Here is a 22,990-nt window from a genome sequence, read left to right as displayed (position 1 = left end):
GGAAAATGCTGATCTCATACCATGTCCCATCCCTGAATTCAGTTACAGTCCCATGCTCATGAGTGGATCAGAAGGAACAAAGCAGCATGTTCTGAAAGACAAAAACTCTTTTCTAACCACATACTCAAACTGCCCACCATCCCAAGGAAATGGATCTAAATTACTGTTCTTTGAGGATAAAGAGCAATTCATTAGAACCACTAATATGAGCAAGGGGTTAAGCGTTCAGGGCTGGACTTTGTTTTGGTCCTCAGGGCTCACTTACAGGATGCCAGGTATTTCTCCCCATAGATCTCCCTGATTTCAGAGCTGGTCTGGTCCCACAGCACCTGGATGTTCGATGATAATCTTTCACTCTCAGTCATATCAGTCAGGAAGAAGCCAGGCTCTATAATAGCCACCTTCACCCCAAAATAGGAGAGCTCCCTCCTGTAAGGCAGAAGGATATCAAGGGTTTCAGAGGTCTTCAGTACAGTAGGATGAGAACAACAGCTTGTGGTAAGGAAAGGGCACACCCTTTGGATCTGGAATGTGCAGGAAATGAGGAAGGATTTCTGTGCTTTTGGATGCCACACTAAGTGTTGGTGTGTGTAGCTCACTGCTCTAAAAGTACACATTCTAGTCTAAGCACAGTAACAGTGACACCTTTCTCCACAAAGTGCAGATGTAAAGGATTCTATTCCTTGTCAAATCACTGCCACATCATAAGTATAGTAAACCTCCACCTACTCCACATCTCTCCTAGGAAGCTCTCAGAATACACCCCTCCCCTTTCTTCAAGCAGGTGTCTCCAGAGAGTAAACTCCTGAATCAAACTCCCTCACATTGGCAGGCTACCTGTTCCCTGTCCCAAATGGCAGCCCAGGTTCCATCCCTTGGAAGAGTTGCATTGCCAACAGCTGGAGATACATAGCATCCCCACAAGTCTACCTTTATCCACCTGATAACCACCCTCCTTTCATAACTGGCCTGTCCATTCTCCAAAGAGAATCCACCTACACATCCAGGTTCCAGGTTCCCATGTTTACTCTGATGCAGTCTAATCCTGCTACAGGCCCCTCAGCAAATGTGATGGCTAGCATGGTCAACACAGATGGCTGTCCATGCCAACACCACAGGAAGGTCACAGTTCTTCTTAGTCTCCCCTCTCACTCTTTTAGTTGTCATAGTCCTTAGGTCATGATTGAAGCACATATGTTAGGATAGAATGTGTTTATTGTAGATCCTACAGGGGGCCTGACATCTACCTATGAAGTTGAAAGAGATATTCACCAAAATTTAAAAACATACTCAGCATATGGAATGGATTCTTCACCCAAAAACCTCACAGTTCCAATCTTATCCCATTAATATCCCCTAACACCCCACTTCCTCTACAACAGGAAGAATGAACTCAACTCATGTCTCAGTCCTGACCTCTTCTATAGACATGGAAATGTGCTCACCAGTGAATGATTCAAGGGAAAGGTTAGACAGACCCAGATGACTAGTGTCATTCCTATGATGGTGACTTTACGAGTGTGATTAAATAAAAACCTTCCTAAATCTTCACTGAGGAACTACTTCCCTTCCAGTACCCAAGGGAGTCTGAGAAGGCCTCTACACCATACTTGGAGATGCAGTAACCACCACCACCAAAAGACACTCGGCCCACGATGCTGGAAACGTTGACCACACGACCCCTCGCCTTCCTCACTAAGGGCAGCATGCTTAGAGTCACCTCGATCATGCCCAACAGGTTCACATCCAGTATACTTGCAAAGTTCTGTTTGTTCATCCACTGACTGGGACCAGAGGGGACGGAGATGCCAGCGTTGTTGACCAGGCCCCAGAGTCCTAGGAACAGTGGGAAGAGAGGGTCACACAGTACAGGTTTAATTATGGATGAAATGCATATTCACAAGGTAAGACCACTGTGACTGGTGTTTACTGGAGAATAGGATACAATGAATAAGAACATGGTATCCACAGTGCTAGGTTCTCATGCTAGAGACTGCTGGCTCCAAGCATGGACACCTCATCCATTAATTCTTCCTGTCCCAGTTCCTTGCCTGGGAACAGCCAGCAGTCCCTTCTCACTTGCTAAGTTTAAGGACGGATGGTGGGAACATGGTGTACCTTTGTTATTCAGGAGACCACTAAAGTACATTTGTGTTTTACATGTTGGTGCCATCCTTGAAGATGTTTTATTCTTTTACTTTGTGTGTTGGTTTGAATGGAAACAGCAGCCATAGGTTCATATATTTGAAAGCTTCGTCCTGACAGAGGGTAGTGCTTGAGAGAGATTAGGGGCTGTGGCCCTGTTAAACTGGTGTTGCCCTGTTGGATTATGTGATTAACTGGGAGTAGGCTATCCCAGGGTCTTGCTGTTCCTGCTACCTGTTGATATAGATGTAGTATCTTAGCTCCTTCTCTAGCACCATGATTACCTACAGCCCACCATACTTCCTGTCATGATGATAATGGCCTAAATCTTTAGATGTATGCAAGCTCAAATTGAATGTTTCATCCATAAGAGTTACCCCAGTCATGCCATGATGTCATAGAGATAAAATTCTGTAGAAGACAGTTGTATCTTCGAGCTACATTGAGCAGTTTACACACTGCTGCCTATGTCTTTCAAAAGGGCAAGAAAGGTAGTTATAAGGAAGTATTTGTTTCCATTATCATTACTTATTATAGTAAAAAGAAAGAATAGTCATGAGGAAAAAGAGAAGGAACAGAGGAAAATACAAAGGACAAAAGAAAAAATGACAAAATTAATCTCTGGAGGAAATTTGGTTGGGAAACAAACAACTGAAACCTTGATTGTGGGAATTTTGGAAAACAGAGCTGTGCTGTTCACCTCTGCTAAAGCTGGCCTTAAAATTAATCATGATCAATTCTTTGTTTGTTTGTTTGTTTGTTTGTTTTTTGAGATAGGGTTTCTCTGTATAGCCCTGGCTGTCCTGGAATTTACTTTGTAGGCCAAGCTGGCCTCAAACTCAAAAATCTGCCTGCCTCTGCCTCCTGAGTGCTGGGATTAAAGGCGTGTGCCACCATGCCCGGCTCATGATCAATTCTTGTATTAATCAACATCTATACTGATGAAAATCAATGTTGATCAACTTTCCTCAGATGCTTACAAAACCCAATATATAGGCTGGTTTTATGACAACTTGACACAAGCTCGAGTCATCAGAGGAAATGCCTCCCTAAGATCCAGCTGTAAGGCATTTTCTCAATTAGTGAACAACCAGGGAGGTCACAGCCCATTGTGAGTGATGCCATCCCTGGGATTCTGGTCCTGAGTTTGTAAGAAAGCAGCTGAGCAAGCCGTGGGAGCAAGCCAGTATGCACCACCATTCCATGGCCTCCAAGTTCCTTCTGAATTTAAGTTCATTTCCTGACTTCCTTTGGTGATGAAAAGTGATGTAGAAGTCTAAGCTTTCCTCCCCAAATTGCTTTGGCAACAAAAAAAAAAAAAAACCCTTAGGCACCCAGGGACAGGATAAGGGAGGTGACAATCCTTGCTGAGAACCAACAGGACAGATTTTCCACTGTCAACCTGAACACACTGGGTTCTTTTTGCTACTACCCACAGGTGGCCGTCACTCATCCCTTTCGCCTTCAAGTCACGGATTCAGAATCCACTCTGAAATACTTAAAGTAAAGACCATATGCCCACCATTGATTTCTGTGCAGAGTGAATGGGAGACTAGTTGATTGAAATTAAGATCGGCTTTTGTGGATTTGAAAATGTTGGCTCAGTAAGGCTTCTGCCTTTTTGGCTCAAAAGCATGTCTTGGGTTTTTTTTTTTTTTTTTTTTTTTTTTGGTTTTTCGAGACAGGGTTTCTCTGTATAGCCCTGGCTGTCCTGGAACTCACTTTGTAGACCAGGCTGGCCTCGAACTCAGAAATCCGCCTGCCTCTGCCTCCCGAGTGCTGGGATTAAAGGCGTGCGCCACCACGCCCGGCTATGTCTTGGGTTTTTATAGACCCATAATATGTAATCGAGATTGTTTTTGTTCTGGTTTGAAAACACATATATAAAGCCACTTCCATAGAAACTTCTTAAAATACATATATGAAAGGATTTCATTGGAGTTGCCATATGATAGTGGACATGATATCTAAGTACACATCATAATTCACCATGTAAAACCTTCAATGCCAAGAATGGGTCACATTTTTGTCCCTAAAAGCAATCCAAGGAATACCCCATCTGTCTTAGTTAGAGTTTTACTGCTGTGAACAGACACCATGACCAAGACAACTCGTAGACATTTCATTGGGGCTGGCTACAGATTCAGATGTTCAGTCCATTATCGTCAAGGTGGGAGCATGGCAGTATCCAGGCAGACATGGGGCTGGAGGAGCTGAGAGTCCCACCTATTTTTTGGAAGGCATCTAGGAGAAGACTGGCTTCTAGGCAGCTAGGAGGAGGGTTTTAAAGCCCAAGCCCACTGTAGCACACTTACATCACAAGGCCACACCTACTCCAACAAGGCCACACCTTCAAATAGTTGCACTTCATGGGCTAGGCATACACAAACCACCATCCTCCAGACCCTGAGTACAGGCTATGCTCAAGGCTACTACTAGCTGCTCTCCCAACCTGATGGTAAGGCTATGTAGCTGTGGTGGTTTGAATATGCTGGGGCCAGGAAGTGACAGTTTTACGAGGTATATAGCCTTGTTGCAGTAGGTATAGGCATGTTGGAATAAGTGTATCACTGTTGGCAAATGCTTTAAACCCTCATCCTAGCTCCCTGAAAGCCAGTCTTCTACTGTTTGCCTTCTGAACAAGATGTAGAATTCTCAGCTACTCCTACATAATGCCTGTCCGTGTTGGGCATTGGGCTACACACAGACAGTCTGGTCTCCAGTCAAGCTGAGGTGGTGATAATTCACCTACATGGGACAGAAGGAGTTCTCATGTCTCCTGGAACCCTGGCTCCTGTCAAAGTTACCACCCCCTCAGCCCCCACAAGAGAAGCATGGTTAGTAGACACATAGGCAATGTCCCAAGCTTCTGACCTTCAGGCTAAACTTCTCCCCAGTTACCTAGCGACAATGAAGATAGCAGCACACCATAAAAGGGGCTGTTTGGCCCCTCCTCACTCCCTTACTCCCCTTACTCTCCTCTCCTCTCTCCTCTCACTCTCTTCCTTTCTCTCCCTCTTACTCTCTAGCCTTTCTTCTCTCTCTCTTTCTCTTTTCCCCTTCTCTCCTCTTGGCCTGGCTGGTCTCTCTCTTTCCACCTTTTCTCCTTTCTCCCTGCCTTTCTATAATAAAGCTCTAAAACCACAGATTATCTCTGTTCATCAAGTCCCACTGCACTTACTCTCGCCTGCGTGGGAACCTTTTCCCTCTGCCCTCTCTCCTATAACTCCGGAGCAACAGGATGTCTCCCCAGGGGCCCCCGGTTGGGGGCTGCCCCTTGTCCACCCCCCATTGAGTGGGGTTGTAAGGTAGAAAATTTAAGTTTGACCCCCTAGACCAAGTTGGAGCCAAGAACTGGCTGACCACACAACGGATAATTACACAAGCCAGTTCAGTGACCTTGTTCCAGGACTTGGCTGACCACAAAAGTTAGATTAAAATCTTGAGAAGCAGGGAGTCTCCACTTGTGATTTTTAGTACCCCCTTGTGATTTTTCACTGGTATTTTCGGCATTTTCCAATAACCCTCACAACCTCGTTGGGTTATGGTTTTTTCCTTTAAATACCCCCTTTCCCAGCTACTTGGGGTCCACAGTTCTCTACCCCTGCGTGGTGTACAACTGTGGGGCCCAGAGTGTGCCTGGAGGGTGTCGCCTCTCCTGAGTCAGAACATGGGGGAGTCCTCACTTTGTGGGTCTTTCAGGGTCAGTGGCTTAGATGCCCACTCAGGGCTGAGTGGAAAGCGTCTGGCAGCCCTCCTGTGTCTGCTTGCTCGGAGCATAGGAGGAACTCTGGCTGGGCGTGGGCTATTCTCCCTTCCCCCTTCTTCCCCTGCCTCCTTTTAGTAGAACTCTCAGCTACTCCTATATAATGCCTGTCTGGATGCTACCATGCTCCTGCCTTGGTAATAAAATACATGTCTGATCCTGTAAGCCATCCCCAATTAGATGTTGTCTTTTTAAGAATTGCCTTTGTCATGGTGTCTGTTCATAGCAGTAACCTTAAATCAGACAGAAGTTGGTATGAGTACTGGGGTATTGCTGTGATAGGCCTGACCTAGAGGTTGTTTGGAAGAATGTGGATTTTTTGGACTTTGGATTTGGAAAGCAGGTAAATGCTTTAAGTGGGGATTAATGGCCTATTGTCATAGGAATATGAATGACTTTTTTTTTTTTTTTTTTTTTTTTTTTGCTGAGTGTGATTTGTACTGTGGAAGCCTGGCTCTAGGGTTTAAAGAACAATTATTAGAAGATTTTTCAGATCAGATAGATTGTTGCTGCCCATGGTTCAGAGGAGAAAAAAATTTAGATACGAGAACCTGGGAGAGAATTAGAGAAGCTCTGAGAAACACCCAGGCAGATAATTTCATCCTCTGCCTTTGGGCACTCATAAAAGATGCTATTGATGAAGAGATATTGCAGGTGTCAGATAGTGCCCAGGGAGAGCTTGAAGAATCCCCTGCCAGACAGGACTTTATCAGAAAAGGGCCCTCTCAACCCTAAATTAGAAGGGTATAGAGATTCTAATGATGAGCTAATTAATATTAGACAAAGAAGATCATTCAGAAAAAGAAGCCGCCAAATATTATGACGAGGATTGGCCTCCTTTCGAACCTTCTGCTCCACCCATGGCCTCCACTATAGGAGATGCTACTCAAATGGACATGCAACTAAGTAAATTAGAGTTTGAAATTAAGTTGCAGAAATTGACTAATGAGCTACAGGAGCTAAAAAAAAAAAAAAGGTGTCAAATACAGGGAAGAACAGCTATTCTGAGATATACCAATCACTGCTAGAAAGAGCTGTGAGTCAGGCTTGAGGGAAAGAATACATCTGATGTGCTATGCTAGCTTTTCCTGTAGTTGAGATAATTGACCAGCAAAACAATAGAGTCAGACAATATCAGACTTTGGAGTTCTAGGTGATAAAGGAGTTAAAAACAGCTGTGGCACAATATGACCCTACAGTTCTTTTTACACAAGCATTATTGGATACTGTCGTGGAGTCAAATTCAACCCCCTAAGATTGGAAGACTCTCTGTAAGGCTACTTTGTCAGGAGGAGATTTCTTACTTTGGAGTTCTGAATGGTGAGAAGCCAGTAAGAAAACTGCCGCTTTGAATGCTCAGACAGGTAACCCAGACTGTGATTTAAACATGCTTTTAGGAGAAGGTCAATATGAAAAACAATGATAATCAGGTTGGGTTTCCTGCTGGAGTATATGTGCAGGTTGCTGTGGCTGCCCGCAGCACTTGGAATCAGTTACCGATTAAAGGGGATCTTGGTGGAAGTTTAGCCAGTATTTGGCAGGGTCCTGATACTCTGTGGATAAGCTATTAAAAGCAGCTAGTAGAATTCTTGGAGATTCACAAATGGGAAATCTCTTTTGTTGCACAATTGGCTTAGGAGAATGCTAAGGCAGCACGGCTATTCGGCTGCATGAAGGACAGACAGATTTAGCGAGGTATATCCGTCTTTGTGCAGAGATTGGACCTTCATACAATCAGGGCTTGGCCTTCAATGCTTGCACAGAAATGAGGGAATAAAGTATGTTTTAAGTGTGGAAGTTTGGGTCATTTTAAAAATGATTGTCCTAGGAATAGAGGTGCCAAGCAGGCAATCAGGCCATGCTCCAGGAGTTTGTCCTCAATGCAGGAAGGGTGACCACTGGGCTAGGGAATGCAAATCTAATACAGATATTCAGGGCCATCTGGTGCCGGGAAAACAAGGAGAGGGGCCAGCCTCAGGCCCCGAGATACCCACATCAGGCAGCTTATGAGGCCATGAAGCTGCTGCCCAGCTAAGGAAATCCATTTTTGAACTTATTAGGGCAACCCCAGGAAGTGCAGGATTGGACCTTAGTTCCACCACCCACACAGTATTAACTCCAGAAATGGGAGTCCAAACTCTGCCTACAGGCATTTTTGGACCTCTACATGCAGAAACTTGGGGATTTCTTTTAAGACAAAGCAGTTCTATTGTAAAAGGTCTGCAGATTTATCCAGGTGTTATAGATTATGAGGGAGAAACTAAAATTATGACTGCTTCCCCTCATGGTATTATAACTGTACCTGCTAAGCAAAGAATTGTTTCACGTATCTTAGTTCCCTTGCAACTGCTACCGTCCAGATTTGTCAAGAGTGAGAGAGGACAGAGTGGCTTTGGTTCCTCTGATGTGTACTGGGTTCAACCTATTACTAGTAAGAAACCTAACCTTAAATTAATAATTGAAGGGAAAAGCTTTGAAGGATTAATAGATACTGGAGCTGATGTAACAATTATTAGAGGACAAGATTGGTCTTCAACTTGGCCTTTGTCTGATACGCTTACTCACCTCCAAGGAATTGGTTATGTCAATAATTAAAACAAAGCTCTAAATTGCTAACCTGGAGCGTTGAAGAGGGCAATTCAGGACAAATTCAGCCTTTGGTTATGTCAAATATGCCTGTTACCCTCTGGGGAAGAGATCTCTTGTCACAGATGGGCCTTATAATGTGCAGTCCTAATGAGGCAGTGACTAAGCAGATGCTAAGACAAAAATTTCTGCCTGGTCAGGGGCTAGGAAAGGAAGGACAAGGTATTAAGACTTTTGAAGGTCCTAAGCCTCACTCTAACACAAGAGGCTTGGGGTATTTTCTGTAATGGCCACTATCTTGCCTGCATCCCATGCTGTAAAATTCAATGGCTTAATAATATTCCGGTGTGGGTTGATCAGTGGTCTTTACCTAAAGAGAAGATAGAAGCCATCTCTTTGCTAGTGCAGGAGCAATTAGAGGCAGGACATTTAATAGAATCCCAGTCTCCTTGGAATAATCCAATATTTATTATCAAGAAAAAAATCTGGTAAATGGAAATTGTTAAAGATCTAAGAAAGGTTAATGAAACCATGGTACCTATGGGAGCTTTACAACCTGGGCTTCCGTCTCTGGTAGCCGTTCCAAAAGGATATTATAAAATTGTGGTAGATTTTAAAAATTGTTTCTTTACTATTCCTTTGCACCCTAAGGATTGTGAAAGATTTGCTTTCAGTGTTCCTTCTATTAATTTTAAGGAACCTATGAAAAGATATCAAAGGACAGTTCTTCCACAGGGCATGGCTAATAGTCCTACCTTATGGCAAAAGTTTGTGGCACAAGTCATTCAGCCTGTAAAACAGCAATGGGCAATGATATACATCATGCATTATGTAGATGATGTCTTATTAGTGGGAAAAGATCCTCAGGACTTGCTTTTATGTTATAGAGATTTACAGCAGGCCTTAGCTGATAAAGGACTGCAAATAGCTCCTGAGAAGGTATAAACTCAGAATCCTTCTAATTATTTGAGTTTTAGACTTACAGATCAAGCTGTTTTCCCCCAGAAGATAGTTATTCACAGGGACAGCTTAAAAACTTTAAATGATTTTCAAAAATTGTTAGGTGATATTAATTGGCTTCGCCCCTATTTAAAGCTTACTACAGGGGAATTGAAACCTTTATTTGATATTCTAGAGGGAGTTCTGATCCTACCTCTAGATCTTTAACCTCAGAAGGATTGCTGACCTTACAACAAGTAGGAAGAGCTATTGAAGAACAATTTGTTACTTATATAGATTACTCTTTGCCTTTACATCTGTTAATTTTTAATACAATTTATACACCTACATGATTGTTGTGGCAAGGGGCACCTCTAATGGGAGGATATCTACTAAACATAATATCCTGCCCTATTATAAAGCAGTAGCCCAGATGATTATACTTGGAAGAAAGCAGGCACTACCTTATTTTGGCAAAAAGCCAGGTATCATTGTTTAGCCTTATAGTATAGATCAAGATACTTGGCTGAAGCAGCACAGTACGATTGGTTGCTTGCTCAAATAGGATTTATTAGAACCATAGATAATCATTATCCTCAAGATAGGTTGATAAAAAATTTAAATGTACATGAGGTGATATTTCCTAATATGACATCTTTACAGCCTTTGTATAATGCTCTTTTGATTTTTACTGACAGCTCCTTTAAAGGGTGAGCTGGATATCTTATGAATAATCAACAGGTAGTCATAGAGACTCCTGGCCTCTCAGCTCAGTTAGCAGAGCTTACAGTGGTACTGAATGTTTTTCAGTCTATGAATGATGCTTTTAATATTTTAACTAATAGTTTATATGTTGCACAATCAATTCCCTTGCTGAAGACTTGTGGTACATTTAGCTTTAATACACCAGCAGGATCTGTTTTCACAATTGCAAAATATCATTCTTGCTCGAAAAAAATCTGTTTTACATTGGTCATATATGAGCTCATTCTGGTCTTCCTGGACCTTTAGCTGCAGGCAATGATTGCATTGACCAAGCTCTAATAGGAGAGGCCTTAGTTTCAGATCCTGTTGCATTGGCTAGACGTGATCATGATAAATTTCATCTCTCTAGCCATACCTTAAGGTTCCGACATAAGATCACTAAGGAACAGGCAAGAATGATTGTAAAACAATGCCCTAAATGTATTACATTATCTCCAGTTCCACATTTAGGGGTTAATTCACGAGGCCTTATGCCCAATCATATTTGGCAAATGGATGTAACTCATTATGCAGAATTTGGAAAATTAAAATATATACACGTTTGTATTGACACTTGTTCAGGATTTCTTTTTGCTTCTCTACATACAGGAGAGGCCTCTAGAAATGTAATTGATCATTGTTTACAAGCATTTAATGCTATGGGATTGCCTAAAGTCATTAAGAAGATAATGGGCCATTCTATACTGGCAACAATTTTATTTCATTTTGTAAGGAATTTGGTATCAAACATAAAACTGGAATTCCTTATAACCCAATGGGACAAGGAATTGTTGAACGTGCTCATCACACTCTGAAAAATTGGCTTTTAAAAACAAAACAGGGACAATTTTATCCCCCAAGGTCACCAAAAGCACATCTCCCTTTTGTCTTATTTGTTTTTTATTTTTATTTTTATTTTTTTTCCTTCTGCACACGTTTATTGGGAGAGCTTGATTGTAGAGGCGAATAGACCCCGAGCCCAGAACTGGTGCTGCTTTATATAGGCCTAGGAGAGGTGTGTCGCACACCCGGATTGGTTGTGCTTGGTTGATGCTTACCACCTCATTTGCATGCCTACATCTGATTGGTTAACTTCTCTCTCATCTGATTGGTTAATTTTGGTTAATTATCAAAACCTCATCTTGGCAAAAAAACTTTACTGCCTATGTATGCGTGGTGGCCAGCAGAAGCCTGTGCCACTCTGCAACGGCACATGTGGCTTCCCACATCTCCCCCTTTTTGTTTTAATAAAATGAGGCTGGACTAGGCCTGTGCAATTATGTCCATCTGCTGTGGCTCCTGTTTTAGGTCGTTCCTCCAATGTCACAGTCTTTCCCGTCATAGGGTAACCCTATCGCCACCGGGCCCCGTGTCTTAGGTTGGCCTGTGCATGAGGAAAGTTGCCCGTCTCTGGATACCCCAGTGCTGTGTGACAGTAACTGCTAAATGACCTAGGGCGAACTCTGCAAAAGAGGCCATCCAAAAAATGAATTAGTGGGGAAATCATGATCACCCTGTCGTGTGCAGCAATGTGCAAGGGCTGATCAATGATTGTTGAGTCTCTCTCATGCGCAAGAGCAGAGAACTCAGATGCCGACTAATTCTTGAGCATAGATAACCAAACTTCAGGGGAGGCGCCGTTTTCAATAGCTAAAAGTGCCTGAGTTATAATCACCTTGTCACGTTTTTGTTGGGTTCTAAATTTGCATACCAACCAGAGCATGAACGCCAGTCCACAGCATATGGCGGCACCAAACAAAATCACTCCCACCCATTCCTTAAAGTAAGAGAAAGCAGAGGAAAGCCAAAAGGTAAAGTCTCCAAAGGTCACAGGTTCCACTCTGGTTCCATTAAGATTCAGGATCTGTATCTGCAGCCTCCTCTGCAGCCTGTCCAGCTCCTGCGACCAGTTCCCCTTCAGATAATTCGATAGGTCTGTACTTTTAATAAAAGAATTATTAATATACCTATTGGGAGTAATGCATACATGCGGAGTGGATGCCACACAACTCATTTGAATGACATCCATCATCTGTTCCATGTTATGCTGTAAAATATCCACTCTCTGATTCACTAACATTAATCCTGAGGCGATATGAGAATCCACCCTTTGCAGAGTGAGTAATGCCTCAGACGTTTTTTCTGCTATCTGACTTATGGCATCAGCACTATTAACTTGATTGGCCATAGCAATTCCTGCGGTAAATGCTGACGCTGCAGACACCACAATGGCAGTGACAATGGCAGCTGTGATTCCAAAATCTCTCTTCTGCCTAACTAGACTCATTATTGGGAACTTCTCTGCCTCAACAGGTACAGGGACCAAGATTGGTAGCTGTACCACTAAGGCTAAGAATTTGGTTCCATTCCAGCATTGCATAAAAAAACAAGTGATATTTGTACAATCTAACCATTCTGTATCATTTTGAAATTCAGCCAATATAAAGAAAAATGGAGGACTAACACAAACTTCTACTGGAGAGGTAGTCATATTTCTAATAACTCTATTAGTTGTCACATTATCTAAATGAGCAGAAGTATTGGAAAGTGTGGCAGAAACATTCAATATCTCATGAAAGGTTCCAGTCAGTAGTGCAAAGGCTGACAGACTGGTACTAGCACCTGCCTCATTACTTAAAATCCATTGGTAATGGCCAAATATTTTCTTTTCCTGTAGCATCTTCTTTATCATTCATTACAGTAAAATCTAATGGAGGTGACAAAACAAAACCCTTTGCTATTTCTTTTCGAGGAAAAATTTTTGATTGACAAGGTGAAAAAACTATAGGAAATGTGAGGTCCGGATGACACCAGGGCACGCTGCGTTTAGCAGTGGCATTGCCAACAGGCCATCGGGATCTTTTGGGAATAGTCACCTTTCCCTTTATCATAATAGTGGTGATGTTTATAGGTGAAGTTACATTATTTCCAACATCACCTGAGCCTAATTGCGCTCCTTGGACGACTTGCATTAAAGCATTAAGTAATACTCCAGAGCTCACTTTATTTTGGATAATGGGGTCTGCCCAATTAGAGATAATCTTTTTCTTTAAAAATATACAGGGTGTAAAAGGTTTATCCACATTATGCACAAAGCATAGTGTATAATTTAAATGAAAAGTCGTACTATTATACACCCGTGGCTCTTGAGGAGTTTGTCGTGCACAAGGCGCATCCAGAAAACATTCTGTTGCATAAAACAAAGGCAAGGTAGAAGAATTGGAATGTACCGGTAAAGGTACTGGCCATGATCTTACTATGGCCCACAAAGGTATACTTATCCCGGTCTCAATCATCAGGAGCAGGAATAGCAGGATCATCTTGGGATTCATCTTGCTCTTTCACGGTCCTTGTCAGTCGCGTCGGGACCCAAAGTGGATTTTCTTCACCCTGTGGAAAAACACAAATAGCTCCCGGGATCTGATTAAGATAGGATCCGGGCCATACCACTTATTATCAAGGACATTTTTCCATTTGACCATTTCATTGGGCGATTGAGGCCATTGTCTGTGCCTTTCGGCTGGTGATCTTCCAGCATCATCCAATTTTAAAAAATTAAGAGTAAATATTGTAAGGGATAGAGCCATCTTTGGCGTCATAGCCTTTATTCCCCCTTTCTGTTTTTGCAAATATTGTTTCAAAGTACGATGGGCTCTCTCAATGATGCCTTGGCCCTGTGGATTATAGGGCAGTCCAGTAATATGTTTCACTTGCATTTGTTTGCAAAATTGGCTAAACTTAGAAGAAGTATACGCAGAACCATTATCTGTCTTTAGCACTAGGGGCTTACCCCATGCAGCCCAAGCCTCTAAGCAGTGAGATATGACATGAACTGCTTTTTCCCCTGACAAGGGAGAGGCATGTAGGACACCAGAACTGGTATCAATGTACACATGTACATATTGTAATTTCCCAAAAGCTGGGATATGCGTGACGTCCATTTGCCAAACATCTAGGGGTCACACTCCGCGAGGATTAACGCCCACGGAAGGTGCATTTATTAATTCTACACACCTACCACACTGTAGGACAATATCTCGAGCTTCTGTTCGTGTGAGCTTAAACTTTTGTCGTAATGTAGAAGCAGGGACATGATAAAGTTGATGAAAATTTTTTGCACTTTCTATAGAATTTTGTGATAGGAAAACCATATCTCTGGTGGCTGAATCAGCAATTGCATTTCCCTTAACCACAGGTCCAGGTAATGATGTATGTGCTCTAATATGTTGAATATAAAAGGGATGCTCACGCATCAAAATACAATTTTGTATTTTCATCAAAATTTCAGTTACTGGATTAGACTGCTTAAAATTTCCAGCAGTCTCTAACGTTAGTACAGCATTAACCACATAAACAGAATCAGAGATAATATTTATGGGCATAAGAAATCTTTTAAAGACTTCTAAAACCACCAAACATTCTACCAATTGAGGGGCTCCTGGTGTAAATTGCAACCTTACAGCCTTTTCATTAATCACATAACTTCCAATTCCTGTTTTGGATCCATCTGTATAAATATCAATGGCTCCCTTTATAGGAGTATTAGTCGTTACCTTTGGAAATATCACTGGATGTAATAACAGAAAATGTAATAAAGGATGTTTAGGATAATGATTATCAATTAAACCAGAATAACTGCATCTAAGAATAACCCATTCATCTATAGTAGCACACAATGTTTGCATTTGTGCAGCAGTATAGGGAACAATTATGCTATCCGGCATTTTTCCAAAGTGAGTAATTGAACTTTTTATGCCTTTATGGGCCATATTTGCCACCATGGTGGGATAATGCTCTATAGTCTTATTAGGGGATATATGTGGATGTATCCATACTAGAGGACCATCTTGCCATAATACAGCAGTTGGCAAATTTATGGTTCGTAATATGCATAGGCAAAAAGGTTTTTGCTCATTTATACGATTTAGCTGTGCTGTTTGGATCGCTTCTTCTACCTTCCTAAGAACATCAGAAGCCTCAGGTGTTAATTGTCTCAATGAGGTAATATGTGATTCTCCTTCTAAAATTTGAAATAAAGGTTTTAATTCCGAAGTAGGGATCCTTAAATAAGGTCGAATCCAATTTATATCTCCTAATAATTTTTGAAAATCATTTAATGTCTTTAGATGATCTTTTCTTATACTAATCTTTTGTGGGGTAACACACTGTAAAGTAATAGTGGCTCCTAAAAATTGACTAACATTAGACTGCTGTACCTTTTCGGGTGCAATAATCAAGCCATTATTTTTTAAAGTTTCATTAAGAAAGCCATAAGCTCGCTGTATACTCTCTTCTTCAGGTCCACAAATCACAATGTCGTCCATATAATGACAAATTTTTAAGGAGGGGAAACCATCTCTAACTGGTTGTAAAGCTTTTCCTACATATAATTGACATATGGTAGGGCTATTTGCCATTCCTTGGGGCAATACCCGCCATTGATACCTTTTATCAGGCTCCATATGATTAACAGAAGGTAGGGTAAATGCAAATCTAGGTTTATCTTTCTTGTTTAATGGAATGGAAAAGAAACAATCCTTAATATCTACTACTATAATTCTCCAATTCATAGGTAGAGCTGAAAGTAGGGGGAGTCCTCTTTGTACAGGACCCATAACTTGCATTTGTGCATTAATGGCTCTTAGGTCATGTAACAATCTCCATTTACCTGACTTTTTCTTTACAACAAAAATAGGGGTGTTCCAGGGTGATTGTGTGGGTTCCACATGTCCCAGGTCTAATTGTTCTTGTACTAATTCTTTAGCTGCTCTTAATTTCTCAGAGGGTAAAGACCACTGAGGCACCCACACCGTGTCCTCCATACACCACAGAATGGGCAAAGGCTCCTCAGCGGCCCCTAGAAAAAACCCAGCCCTTTCTTATCTGCTTTTACTGTGGCTTTAACTGGTGAAATTCTACCTTGTAAGTTTTTTCCTAGACCTAGTCCAGGTATATATCCCATTCCTTTCATCATTTCCTTGCTTTTCTGAGAATAATCATTAGTCAGTATAAAGTTCATGGCTGACATCACATCTCTTCCCCATAAGTTTACAGGTAAAGGGAGTACATAAGGTTGAAACAGCCCTGTCCTTCCTTCTTTATCTTTCCATTGTAAGGATTTTGCACTTATAGTTGGGGTAGCCTCATATCCTAATCCTTGTAAGCTATGTGACGATTGATTAACAGGCCAAGAAGCAGGCCACCAATTACTAGATATAATGCTTTTATCTGCTCCTGTGTCCATTATGCCTTGAAAGGTTTTTCCTTCTATTTGTAAAGATATGTACTTTATTTTCAAACCTACTCTTTCTACCCTTTGTACACTGCTTTTGCATATCACCTGTTTTCTTATGTTGTTTAGAATAACTCCAATCTTGAGTTTCCAATTTTAAGCTAACTTTCTGTTACAAGCAAAAGGCTGCCTGCCCCTTGAAAAGCTCCATTTGCAATCGGCCCTCAACAGGGCTTTTTCAGCTGTACTTGACTCCCAGCCACCGTGCAGCTAACTTGTCAATTTTTGCTGTGCAGACTGAGACTGCTTTTTATATTTTTCAACATGAAACACAGAACAACAATCATTCAATCATCCAAGCATGAATTGACAAACATATAGACAATTTGGTGCACCAAAAACAGACAATAGACAGCTCAAAGGGACACAGATATCCTAACCAGAGCTAAGAATATCTCCATAGAAGTCAGAGAGGAAGCAGGATGTCTCCCGTTTTCCTTCTGTCCCTAGGAGGGCTCTGAAATAGCTTATTTTCATTTTTTCTCTTTCTTCTGAGTATTCTGCACAGTGGCTGCTTCTAATAGTTACTCCTCTTTCCCTGAGAGCTATCGTTAAGCCTTTGATGAAGGCTGCCTCTTTAGTCAAAGTCCTCGAGAGGAGGGTAAATTGACTTAATTTTTTGTTCTTCATTTTTTATATTATCCTTTATATCTTTATATTATCCTTTGTATCTTTATATTATCTTTTGTATCTTTATATTTTATATTATCCTTTGTATATTTTTAGCTTCCTTTCTTTTTCTCTTTGTTTATATTTCTTAAGTTACTTATTTTTCTGCGCGCGTCTCCTTTTTCCTTTCTCTCTGTTTCTGATATGCCTTCCTGGTACTCCTACAAAGTCGCTGCCCTTCCTTAAGAGCTGGTTCCACACAAACCCAGCAACAACTACCAGACCTACTGCGTAAGAAAGCATACCTCTCAGAGACTTACCTTAATTTCTTTATACTTACCGGTACCACCGTTCCTCAGCTGAAGAGTTCTGAATCCATGCCAGATCCTTCTCAGCAGCCTGTTTTATGGGAACCTTTATTAACCGCTCCTTCCCCGAGATGCAGTTCTGAATCCTCCCTGTAGCAGGGGGTCTTCGCTCATGCCTGAAGATGTTTCGTCCTGGGTTTTCGGCACCACTTCTTGCGTGCGTCCGACTCGACCAGCAAGAACAACGCTGCAACAGGATCCTTCTGCACACGATTATTGGGAGAGCTTGATTGTAGAGGCGAATAGACCGTCTTATTTGTTTTAATTTTTTTTTCAAACTGATGTTAAAGGTCAGTCTGCAGCAGATCGCCACTGGCATCCAGTTACTTCCAGTTCTTATGCCATGGTCAAATGGCGGGACCCATTAACTAATACGTGGAATGGTCCAGACTACGTTTTAATTTGGGGAAGAGGTTCTGTTTGTGTTTTTTTTTTTCTCACAAAAAGAAGACAGAGCACAATGGCTGCCTGAAAGATTGGTTCATCAAGTGGGCTCAGACCCTGAATCTTCTAGTAAGTATGATTACAACCTTGATGATGGCTAAAAAAATCTTTATTTAGCCAGAAGCATTAATTTGGAGCACAGCTTCCACTTCTTCCTGAGAATTAACAGCTTTTCTGTTGATTCTCAAAGCCACCTCCCCCACACCTGGAGGCTAGAGTTTGAGCTTGATCATTGCTAATTTGGAACTGAATAGAGTACTTGGACTTCCTCACTGACAGCCTTTATCCTGTTGCTTTTCAACTCTCTGCTTTGTATTTCAAGCAGGCCAGTCACCTCCCTACAGGCTCCTCTTCAGTAAGCGTGCAGGTTCACGCAGGTGGGAGAAGTTAATTTATATGAAGAGATGTATTGAGTATACATTGTGGCTTTGGTCTGATTGGGAATAAAGTGTGCTATGAGGGCCAGTTAGTCAATGACGGGCAACTAAGGTTTCTGAACTAAGACAGAGGTATGTGCCAAGAGGCCGTGGTTTATTCAAAATTCACAATAGAACCATGTTTCTGCAAAATAAACACAAGCAAGCTGCACATACTTACTTGACAGATAAGAATAGTTCATAGAAAATCTAGTCCCAAGCCAGGCATGGCTGCCAGCCACCATAATTCCCAAGCAGGACCATGGAACATAAATAAATTTTATGCCCCAGTCCAGCTAATTTTTATTATATATTTAGGAAGGAATTGTAGCCTCACCAGGCTTGAGCAGACTGAATCAGACTTATGCTGCCACTGTGAATGAGACCACCTAGGATGGAGCCTTCCAACCTAGATGGTTCTATTGTTCTGTCACCTGCACTGTTCTTCTCCAAGAAGCTGCTACCTGCTGAGAGATTGAACCTGCCTTCCTGAGAAATTCCTGAGATAGCTGGTAACCTGGCGACTGACAACTTACTGCCAATAAGTGGTGTCAGACTAATTGCTTACAGGCTGGTGACAGGCATCAAGAGTGGATCGGCAGGGGATAGGCTTTCTCCCTTTATAAGTACAGATTCTTGTTTTGTTTTGGTTTTGGTTTTGGTTTTTTGTTGTTGTTGGGGTTTTTTTTGTTGTTTTGTTTTTTTTGAGTCAGGGTTTCTCTGTATAACCCTGGCTGTCCGGGAACTCACTTTGTAGACCAGGCTGGCCTCGAACTCAGAAATCTGCCTGCCTCTGCCTCCCGAGTGCTGGGATTAAAGGCGTGTGCCACTACGCCCAGCTATAAGTACAGATTCTTAGTAAACATTGGGCTTTGATCAGAATTTTGTCTTGGGCTCGTTTCTTTCCTCACCATCTATTCCCTTTATAGCCCCAGCCTGCTTTTCAGGAGGAACCCGATTTGTGTGGCTGCAAGCTGTCACAGAAAAGCTTAGGTCAACTCAAAGTAGTGCACGCCTTTGGTCCCTGAAGACTGTATCAAGAAGATCTCTGAGTTTATGACCAACCTGGAACAGAGCAAGTTCTAGGTTAAGAAAAGCTTAAATACAGGCAAGGTGTTACAAGTCTTTAATCCCAGCATCTAGGTCAGGCAAGGTTAGGAAGTGAGTTGGAAAACAAAAAGCTGGTAAAAGAATAAGAGGGCCATGTTCCAGGCCCAGCAAGCAGCAGAACTCAGCAGCTTCGGCCATCTGGCTCTGGCTATACAGTCACAAATAGAAGGATAGAAGGGACCACTGTGGGTGGGGGGGGGGGGGAGCTGTGATTAAGAGGAGGCCAGAAGCACTAAGCTGAAATCTGAAATCTTCTGGGAAGTGTTTCTCAGAGCACAAAGAAACTCTATTCCAGAGATAGACAAGATTGTACCTCGTGCTATTGTTGGACCTGGTGATGTGTAAGAATCACCCGGTGGTACTGGTTTTGAAGGTATAAAAGGGTCATGGAGAGCAGCTGAGGCTTGGTACTTTGAGTACTGTTTTCATGGCAGATCCAACAGTAAGGCTTACAAGATAGGATTTTAGTTATTGTGCCCAGCTATTAAGTTACCATTGTTTCTGATGGAAGTCTGTATTGCATTTTCCTTCACACAGTGACTCACTCATCTGGGTTCTCAGGAGAAAAGTACTGTGGCAAAATGTGGGTTTGCCTGATGAGCACTACAAAGGCCATGGGGAATTTGAAGTATGGGACTGATTTGTTTGTGATGTAAGACCCCAACTCAACATGTTTCTTAGACCCCTAGAAACGAAGCCCAGCATGGAGTTTTTTGTTCTTTTGCCTTCAGTCTGAGAGAACAATGACCACTGGGTGACTCACCCAGGTGCCTGACCCATAGTGTACGGGACCAAGAATGTTTGCCAAAGATAGCCTGTAACCTTTCTGTGAGAGATGAGCTGTAATTCACCATCCCCATTCTTACGATGTTTACTCAGCTTCCCCATTCTTTAAGGGGCCAAGAATGTTTGCCAAAGATAGCCTGTAACCTTTCCGTGAGAGATGAGCTGTAATGCATCATCCCCATTCTTACAATGTTTACTCAGCTTCTCCACTCTTTGTGGTCTTATTCTCCCCTCATTTTGCGTTTTTTTTTTTTTTTTTTTGGTTTTTCAAGACAGGGTTTCTCTGTATAGCCCTGGCTGTCCTGGAGCTCACTTTGTAGACCAGGCTGGCCTCGAACTCAGAAATCCACCTGCCTCTGCCTCCCGAGTGCTGGGATTAAAGGCGTGCGCCACCATGCCCGGATTGCAGTTTATTCTTTAAAAACCCTCGACTGCAACTGCTGGGGGTCCATCTCCTCTGCCCCTGTGCAGGTTACAAGCTTGGCCTCAGCATGCTGATTCCCGAATAAACCTCATGCGATATTGCATCAAGAATGGTTTCTCCTGCGTTATTTGGGCATCGGCTCATCCCAGGACTTGAGCGAGGGTCTCCCCAAAACGGGAGTCTTTCAGTGACCCACTGTAGCCTCCCCCAGCCTGAAGCGGGCTGGTGAAGACCTTGTCGCCACTGAGGTGGGCCCACCTGCGGTGCAGCTTTATGACTTGGCTGGCTTCTTTTGGTGTGTGTCAACTGCTCTTCTCTTCTCAGAGATCCTGCTGCCTGCTGAGACACCTTTGAGACAATCCATGTTGCACAGTGCTGGCGACAGGCACCAAGAATTGATTGGCAGGGGATGGATCTTCCCCCTTTTAAGCACAATCTCTTAGTAAACTTGAGGGCCTTGATCAGAGAAAATTTGTCTTGGCTTCATTATTTTTCTCGACGTCTAATCTCTCTTTCAGCCCCAGCCTGCCTTTCAGGAGTACCTGGTTCATGTAGGTGGCGGGCGATTACAACTACAGATTGGTGCCTGAACCAGGGACCTGGAAATGGTGGGAAAACACTGAGGGACCGCTGTCTTATGTGGAGCTCTGCGAGAAGAGAAGAATAAGAAGATCTTGCCGGGCACAGTGAGCAACAGGCATTTATGCTAGCGCTGGTTTTAAACTTAATTTTTTAAAGTGTTGCTGGAGGTGCGATAGGATACGGACTAAGTTGGAACAGTGCTGACCCGGCGCTGATTGCACTTAGGGTTTGGCAGCAAACTATGTGTGAAACTAAAAACTTCGAATCAGGCGGTTGTCCACAGTCAAGAACTGCATCAGGCGAGAGGAATAGGGTTTAAAATATTAAAATAATAAAATAAAATAAATAAAATAAAATAAAATAAAGGAAAATGGATTTCAGAAATCTCCCAGGGACACAGGGAAATCCGGAGACATCCGGCCTTCTCTCTGGCCCCTACAGGAAAAGTTCTCTGCCCTCTTTGTGTTGCCTAATGTCTGGTGCACCAATCCATTCATGTGTCAATTCATGTGTATTTTGTTTCATTGTCTGAATGACTGAATGTTCTGTGTTTCATGTTGGAAAATAAAAATGGCTAAGACTTTATCTGCTGGTTCAACAAAGCCCAAGAGTGGTCCACACTTTAGCCAAGATTCAAGCACAGCAGGAGAGCCCCTGTTGAAAAACTGTTTTTAAAGAAAAGGAGTCTGCAACCTCTTAGTTCTAAGGCAAATAAGATGATAGTTGGTTTTTTCCTAGAAAATTCTCTGCAATCATGATTATTGTATTTAGCAAATGACAAAGTGCTTTTTTGTCTTATAAATATAGCTAGAAAAAGTAAAATTCTCTGATTGGTCTAAATTTATAAGATTCCTGTAGCCACATAATTTGGTATTTACTGGACTTAAAGGTGTAATATGCTCTGTGTGTCTTCATCATAGAATATTAGCTTATGAGTTATTGGGTATGATTAAAAGGGTGTAACATTGGTAGCAAGACAGCTTTAAATTGGTAACTCAGGTTTGGAGTCTTTCAAATACGTGGCATAAAGCAGGCCAAAAAACTAGGCCTCTAAGGATACTTCTAGTTGAGATAATATTTAATGTGATTCTTATCCTAAAAGGTAGCCTCACAGATAAGATTTAAAACCATGTCTCTTTAATGAAGCATTAAAATCTGCACTGTCATGCATTCATAGGTATAAATTGGCAGCTAAACTTCATAACATGATAGTAATGTTTCTAATATTGATTCTAAAGATGATAAATTGTTTTGAAATTGGGTTTTGCTTTCCCAAGGTTGTAGATAATACCCTAATGTTGCAAAAGAAACTTAAAAATTATGGTTAAAGTTGCCAGTGTTCCATTGACTGCAGCTTGTAGTTTGATCGCAAATTTAAGATTTTCTACTCATCCAGATTTTGTTAAGATTATTACAAGAGTAATCATCTTATGAGAGCGCTAATGCAGCTCATTTCAGCCATCTAGCCATACAAAACCAAGACAGAGTTATCTAGATATGTTTGGTTTTGTACATAAATTAGACCCTCAGACAGTAAATTTTGGCTATGATTGCTGCCTGGCAGGAGACTACAGTACAAGCAATTTTTCACAGCACTAAAGTTATAAAGAAAGTTTTAACTATAAGTTATCTTAAGAAAGACTATCCAAAATTAGAGGCATAGACAGTTGAATTGTTCCTCTTGAATCTGTCCTCATTGCAGGAGGGCCAAGATGCTCAGATTTAAAAAATGTTTACGTTTGAGTTAATGTAAAGTTCAGAACAGCTGCAGGGAAGCTT

The 22,990-nt window shown here is 41.9% G+C and overlaps 1 pseudogene; it reads right to left on the bottom strand.

The window, feature by feature from the left end:
- The window catches only part of LOC110303347 (retinol dehydrogenase 16-like), a 40,040-nt pseudogene that overhangs the window by 407 nt on the left and 16,643 nt on the right, over positions 1-22,990 (bottom strand).

The sequence above is a fragment of the Mus caroli genome, unplaced genomic scaffold (genome assembly GCF_978045245.1).
Source record: "Mus caroli unplaced genomic scaffold, Mus_caroli_1 scaffold_9, whole genome shotgun sequence".
Lineage (NCBI taxonomy): Eukaryota > Metazoa > Chordata > Mammalia > Rodentia > Muridae > Mus > Mus caroli.
Note: the sequence above shows the minus strand (reverse complement) of the source record. Positions and strands in the feature narration are given on the sequence as shown.